Source organism: Ochlerotatus camptorhynchus, unplaced genomic scaffold (assembly GCF_037179485.1).
Source record: "Ochlerotatus camptorhynchus isolate MF236.1 unplaced genomic scaffold, CSIRO-AGI_Acam_v1.1 ptg000322l, whole genome shotgun sequence".
NCBI classification, from domain to species: Eukaryota; Metazoa; Arthropoda; class Insecta; order Diptera; family Culicidae; genus Ochlerotatus; species Ochlerotatus camptorhynchus.
In genome coordinates, this window is record NW_027040810.1 from 595702 (window position 1) to 603620 (window position 7919).

Genomic DNA, 7919 nt, shown 5'->3' on the forward strand with positions numbered 1-7919 from the left:
AGGACATAATTCCGGAAGAAAGAGCTCTTGGGGATGTTCTAATGATCCAGAAAATTTTACAAATGGTCATAAAACATCCCTGAAGACCCCGCAATGCCCCTTAAGGTTTTGGAACATTCCTGAAATGTACTTAGAAATATTCCATATTTCCTCGGGCTGTTATGGAGTACTCTGATCATCTTTGAAATACTTGGAACTTCCCTGATTATAATGAGACTACCGGAATATATCTAATAAACTTATCAACACTGCAAGCACGGAACTTCCCATAAAATGTTCTCACAATGTGCTAATGTTCATGTAACTTCCCTTACGTTTCTTAAATTTGCATGAGCCCCTCGGAACATTGCTGAAGCTTTCGGAAATTGCCTGAGTTTCTCGGAACTCCTTTAAAATTTCAGCGATGTTCTCGGAGCTTCCTTAAGTTCTCTCAATTCTCCTGAAACTTATGGAACTGTCCTTAAAACCATTAAATTTTCCAGGAGTTCTTTGGACTTGTGAAGCATCCAAAATATTTATGATGTTTCCTTAAGTTCACTGGAGTTCGCTGGACCGGGTTTCAGAATTTTAACAGAAGTTATTGAAACAATCTTCAATTTATCGAAACTTACTCAAAAGTATGGACTTTTCTGAAGTTTCAGAACTTCTTAAAAGTTCCTGCAGCTAGTGTGGATCCGCAAAATCTGGAAGTATCCCTGCAGTTCCAGAAAAGTTGAAAAAACTGGCGGGAAAAGATGGAAGACTCATTCGAGCGAAGGCTGAAGAAGCTTCCAAAGGAAGTCAAATAAGTTTCCGAGAGGAATCGTAAAATAATTTACGATGTAAGGTGGGATAATTCAGGAAGTTAAATAATGTTTAAAAAGTATGTCCCTATTCCCCCGGAATTAACAGAAAGAGCCATTGACTGTTTATCGATTCATGGGCATCCAAAAACGGTGAGGAAATTGAAACATTAATCGAAAGAGTATCCATAAGATAGAGATGATTTTTTTTAATTTTAAAGTCTCAAAAAATTGAGATGTTCAAAAAGATACAATAATTTTCTCCGAAATTCAAGTGCGGGCAGGCAATATTCTTTTTGATTATTTAATAAAATCGGTGTAAAACCTAAAAAATCGGTATAAAACCTAAAAAATCGGTATTCTGAGTAACCTTATCTGTATATCGGTATCTAGTTCGGAAATCGGTATAAATACCGATAAATCGGTATATCTGGCAACGCTGAGCGGGGGTGTCACTTTTTGTCGAGTGAGTGAACTCAAATCCATCTGTGCACTCGTCTATTAAGGAAATTTTCAACCAGACGCTGGTTCATCTCCGGCTCAACGGCACGCACTAGTCTTTCAATACTACTCAGCCTGCTGACCAAATGGATTGCAAAGAGATGAAAACAAGAGCAAATTTTCATTATGTCGTAAGTAACATTCGTACCAATCCGAGAAAAATAAAGTTTTGTTTTGATGACCGAAAAGTTATTCCTATTTCCTGTTTACATGGAATATTACATATAATCTCATAGTGATAGCAATGTTTAACATATTTAGCAGGGTTTTAATCATACAAATGCAAATCGCTAGCTTTCATGCTAAAAATACTGGTTTTTGAGTCAAAAGTTATTATACGTCGTTTGGTGGCCCCTATTGTTACTTAAGTCAAAGTGTATTTACCAGGATATTCGGGAGAATTATCAATTACGTCTCCTTACGTGCAGCCCATTCATCATTTTAGGACTACCGAAATCATCTTAGCAACAAACAGTTCGATTTATTCACTTTAATAATGAGAAAGCGAAACGACGAACGTACACTTTTCACGGGTTTCTCAGCGCTGTTACTTAAGTCAAACGGCATTTCCATAGAAATTGGGTGACTTAAGTAACATCGAAAACTATTTTGATCGGAAGGTGATTACGTCAAAAAGCAATTTGACTGGCAAATAAATTTAAAAATGGGATTTGATCCTATATTCGGACAGTATATAGTGTAATAGCAGGAGAATCGATTGACACTGATAGCTCGACTTTGTTTACTTTTGTTACATACGACGTAATGAAAATTTGCTCTTGAAAAAACGATTTGCAGACAGGACATCTAAACTCCTGATCTTTTTTGGGTGCGAATAAGGGTGGGCTGTGGACATAGGCGTAGCCAGATGGAGGCAGGGGGAGCGACTGCCCCCCCTAAACTCAGCAACACGAAGGCTTTCGGGGAAATGGCGTTCGGTGAAATGGCATTCGGCCAAATTTTCCATAGTAAATTTGTTTTTCGCCCCTCCCTAGCTCGAAACCTGGCTATACCGAGGAAAATTTCCGTATACCATTTATGTGTGAAACCACATATTTTGTTTTAAATCAGATTTCACAAATAAAACATGTGTTTGGGAACATAAAAATTATTTGGTTTCCCACAAATAAAATCAATGTTTTAAAATAAATGGATGCTTTGGCTAATAAAATTTATGTGTGAGGTTTATAACAATTATTTCTCGGTTGAAAATAAATATTATGTGTCTTTTTCAAATGAAAGTCATGGTAAACACAATAATGTTTCCCTAATAAACAGATACCATAAGCGAACAATAACCCAAATAGTCTAACTTTTCCACAAATGGTTTGGATGATACCCCAAACACGTCATTAAGCAAAATAACCATAAGAAATTTATTAGGGTTACGTATCAAGTACATATACTTTATATTTACTAAACATATTTAAAATATACACACTTAATCTAGCTCGGTAAAATCTCCAACAGCCGATTACCTCGGCATTTACTTTTGCTGATATCTCTGCAAAATATCTGTTTGTTAGCTGATATTTCAGCAAATAGTTATTTGTTAGCTGAGTCTCGGCAATTGTTTTACTGAATATCAGCAAAATAAATTGCAGAACTACTCGGCTGTTGGAATCCCGGCGAAAAAATTTAAGTGTGTATATAATAAAATAATAAAGATACATGTATTTAAAGTGATTTTTTGTTACTTCATACGTGATACATGGATAATTTCATAGGGATTTTTCGCGAGGAGGCGTTTTCCGGTTGAGTCCTCCCGTGTCTGTCGAACGTGCCTCAGAGGGTCTAGCGTGAGGTCTAGCGTATACTTTGCCGTTGTGAAGGCCGGCGCACAATGCATACTTTTCGGGTTTTTTTGACAGATAATGCATGGGCTAACTGTCAAAAAACCTGAAAACGTATCTATTGTGCGCCGGCCTTGATCATCTACGTCTTCTTGCTGCACGTTTTTCTCCTGCGCTTGCTCCTCCTGGACGTATACCTCGCCGTATCCCTGCGGAAAAATTCACAAAATAATGTTATAAGGTAATCCAAGAGACGTTTCTCATTGGAACTGACAGCTAGAAATCAAGAGTGTGTGAGTGATCTGGTGTTAATGGTGCTGAATGTAAACATAAACAAAGCAGAAATTCATATGAGAGTGAACTGTCAGTTCTACTATGATCTGTCAATAGTTCGTGGTAAACAAAAAAGTCAGCTGGTCGCAACTGTCTCGTGGACAGCCTTATTTCAAACAAATAATTTCTATGGACCTTCTCACGTTTGCCTTGCACCAATCAGTTAGCAGTTAGCACCACTCAGCGCTCAAATATCAAAATTATATGTGAAAACACAACATTCAACTATAAGATGCGAAACATAATTTTTATGGTAGCAAACATATAAATAAAATATGTCATTCATCACGCAGAAAAAAGTATCGTCGAAACAAAAATATTTGAGGTAAATTTAAACGTAAACTCAGTTTGTTCTGGCCACAAAAATAAATTAGGTTGATTTCAAACGTATTCCATGTTTGAAGTCATGTGAAATCAATGTTTAAAATAAAAATAATGCTACGTTTATTTTAAAAATATCCGTGTTGAAAACAAACAAACGTTTATTTAAAAAAAATCATGTTAAAAATAAACATACATATTCTGAAATTATTTTAACGCATTGCAAAGAAATAAAAAAAAAAGATCTTCGGGCAGGGCATCTAAATTCCTGCTCTTTCACCCTGCGATTAAAGGTGACCTGTAGGTATTGGGGTCCTGAGCCGGGATCCGGGGACCCGTCGGAATGGGTGTCCGGGGGTTCCAGATCAGTGGAACCGGTGAAAATTTATTATATTAGCGTCATTTTGTTCTGCCACTAGTCCTCATATCGGTTTTTTTTATACATTCGGTGTCGGAGGAGGATCCGGAATGGATTCAAAATCCATTTCGAATTTACGTTGTCCTTTCGGAGTCACGTGTGGAGGAGGATGATATAGGGATCGGCATCAGAAACTGAAGATGATACTGTGGGGTTCCACCGGTTTTGTCAAGCTGATTTCGGGATCCATCTTCGGTTTTGCAACTTTCGGGCCGTTTATTGTTGAGTTGAGCAGAGGTGGGGCAACTTTTTCCGAATGTACCAACATGATTAGAAAAAAGTCCCCAACATTAAGTTCTTTTCACACATCTCGGCACTATAGTGCAGGAACCCAAAAGTAGGTAAAGCGGGTCAAAGTAATTTTCATTTACTTGTGTGCAGTTCGTATGGAATTTTCCACTGGCTTTTTAACCAAAAGTAAGTTAGTTGTACCCAACAGTAGGTAAATAAGATTATACTCAACGTTGGGTTCCCACACTTTACTACCACTGTTGGGTGGTTTTGCTCCTCCGTTTTTGACAACATTAGTAGGAGAAAAAGAGTCAAACTAGTCAAAAGTAGGTAAAAGTGAACTGGCCGTTGGGTTCTTTTTTCTTACCGTGAAGAAGAAAAAAAAGGCATGACACGCTAAAAACCGTTTCCCCAAATCCTACACGGTTAGAAAAAAGTCCCCAACATTAAGTTCTTTTCACTCATCTCGGCACTATAGTGCAGGAACCCAAAAGTAGGTAAAGCGGGTCAAAGTAATTTTCATTTACTTGTGTGCAGTTCGTATGGAATTTTCCACTGGCTTTTTAACCAAGAGTAAGTTAGTTGTACCCAAAAGTAGGTAAATATGATTATACTCAACGTTGAGTTCCCACACTTTAGTACCCCTGTTGGTTTTGCTCCTCCGTTTTTGACAACATTAGAAGGAGAAAAGAAAACAAATTAGTCAAAAGTAGGTAAAAGTGAACTGGCCGTTGGATACTTTTTTCATACCGTGTATATTGTTGAAATAAACATGCTTTTGAATTTAATTCAAACATAAATATTTTAGTTTTTAACATGCTTTCAATTTACTTTGAATAATTCATATGTTTAGAGTATAAACATTTATATTTTTGTTTTAAATGAACAAAATTTGTATCCGTGTTAGCGTGACTCATTAAACACCGATTCTAGTTAGTGGAATTAATTTAATTACTTACTGAATGCTTTATTTATACATTATTTCGTCCAGGAAGAATATAAAAAAAAACATTATGAAATGATAATTAAGTATTTATTGATACCAACACCAAATAGTTGCTTACAGTATTCGCCATCCAAGCTTTTACCAACCGGTGGAAACTAACGATTTTAAATTGACTCACACTGTACTAGCCTATCGGTCCCAAGTACATCCATTCAGGCATAACATTTGATAACGGCACAAAAGCATTTGTAAACAAACTTTCTAAGGCCCTTTACACGCGAACCAAAGTACGCCCACGCAAACCAATACCACTTTCGGAAAGGTGATAGTTGCCCCTATCTGATTATGTTGTTGGTTTGCGTAAGCGTACTTTGCTTTTGTGCTGTTATCAAATGTTATGCCTGCATTAACGTACCAGAGCTGAACCAAAAAGTTGAGCACTTTTCTTCGGGACCTTCTGGTCTTAGAGTTACCTTTATGTTATTACGTAGCTGCTTCATTTTCACTGATTCACTCCCGAATAGAAATATACCATAAGCTGAAAGATCACTATTATTAATTATCCATTCCTGTTATAATTACCATAAGATAAACAATCCGTGAATAATGGGATGGTATGGCCAAAAAATATTTCAACCATATATAACAATAAACGGAGCATTCTAGATATGGTAATGATTCCCTGAATATGAAATATATAGTATTATGTAGTTTTTTCAAGATTTATGTACCATATGATATGATAAATTTATTTTTTCGTTTATATATGACGGCTAGCTCCAACTCGGGTTAATACTGGCTCTGATTGAAGAATCGGTCAAATGTTTGCTGAAGATTGTATTATTTAAAATCGACGTCGATAACAAAACAGCTCGACATTTCTGATCGGGTTTTAATCCGAGGATAATACTGGTGCACAATTGAATGACAATAATAATTGTATTGGCATTATTAAAGTCAAATACATAAATGCCAGCAGAAAAGATAACGTACACACAAATAACAAATATTGTTGCTATAAAAATAATGCAATTTTAAATTAAAAGTTTCCCAAATTGTGTAGTTTTAACATCAATAATATTCTAAACGAAAGTAATTTTTTTGGTTTGAAAGTGTTTCTTTTAATTTTCCACTCGTAATTTTAAAAGTGATTTTTTTAAATAAAAGTTGTTGAACTGTCAAAAATACCTCTTCATTACGATGTTTTTGGCAGCACTGGACTTCAGTTTGGCGCTAAATTTGACGAGCGACACAAAACAAGGCGGAGCAGTTTTCCATTGAATGGAATTTACACTTCACTCACTTTGCTTCCACCCCAGCTTCCACCAGATTTACCAGGCAGAAAATCATTAAGGTGAGAAATTTTAGGAATGATCGCATACACAGTTTTCATTCATTTTATTTCTGCAGAACTGGAACCGGAAAGCTAGCCGGGATGCAGATTTTTGCTTTCAGCTTCCGACATTCTTGAAGATGTTTCGCAGGGCCAATGTTGGACTTCATCATAGTTCAGGGCACCAGATTTGGACAAACTTGACTCAACGGATTGAATTCATCTAGTATCCAGGTAATTATCATGCATTGCATTATCCAGGACATTACCTCAAGAGTTGTTCAAGCCTATTCGAATAATTCCACCACAGATTTTCTTACGTCACCCTAAAGATGCCTGTTCTGTTCCCCTTGTGCGTGATGGAGGATTTATCATGAACGTGATCAACCCGGTGATGGGAATACAGCAGTAATCACAAATTTGCCTCAGTTTTTCAACAACAAATAGCGCATCAAATCAAATAGTTCCCCCTTTGCCGAATCAATGACTGATGTCCGGAAGGAAGCAGCCCACCGGCACGACGTCTTTGAAAATCGGGTAGTCATAATGATTTATTGTTATTGTTGTTTATGTCAAGTGATAAAAATATTTCTGGATTGTTTTAACCAAATAAAAACATATATTAGAATTTAAAATGTAAAGCGACGTGATTAAATTGAAAATGCTGTTTTTTTTTTCTGAAAATATTTAATTTTACGATTGAAAATACCACAGGTCATTTTAAAAGTTTGATTTGAATTAGAAAAAAATATATTTTTCTTTCAACACTGTCTGGCTTTTCATTTGACAGTAGTACAATTCGTTTTGAAAGTTTAAACTTTTAAAATTAATGGCCGGAAAACTTTTGAATTGACATTTGATTGACTTTCGTTTTGAAAGCTAACTGCTTTCTACCAAAAAGAACCAATGCAAACTTTTAATTATATCAATGGTTTTTTTAATTTAAGCAACAATTTTTCCTTGTTTGTATATAATTCATTCCGCATAATATGTTGAATTACATATGTTATCTTTTTTTTCTAGTGTGTGTACACTTTTCTAAAATATTATCACTATACATCTGCATTTCAGCGGTAACATTTGAAAACGGCACAAAAACTTTTGTATACAAAAGTTGTAAGGCCCTTTACATGCGAACCGAACTACGCCCACGCAAACCAATACAACTATAGGAAAGGGGAAAATTTTCCCCATCCGATGATGTTGTTGGTTTACGTGTGCGTACTTGGGTTCGCGTGTAAAAGGCCGGTTATGGTTGAAG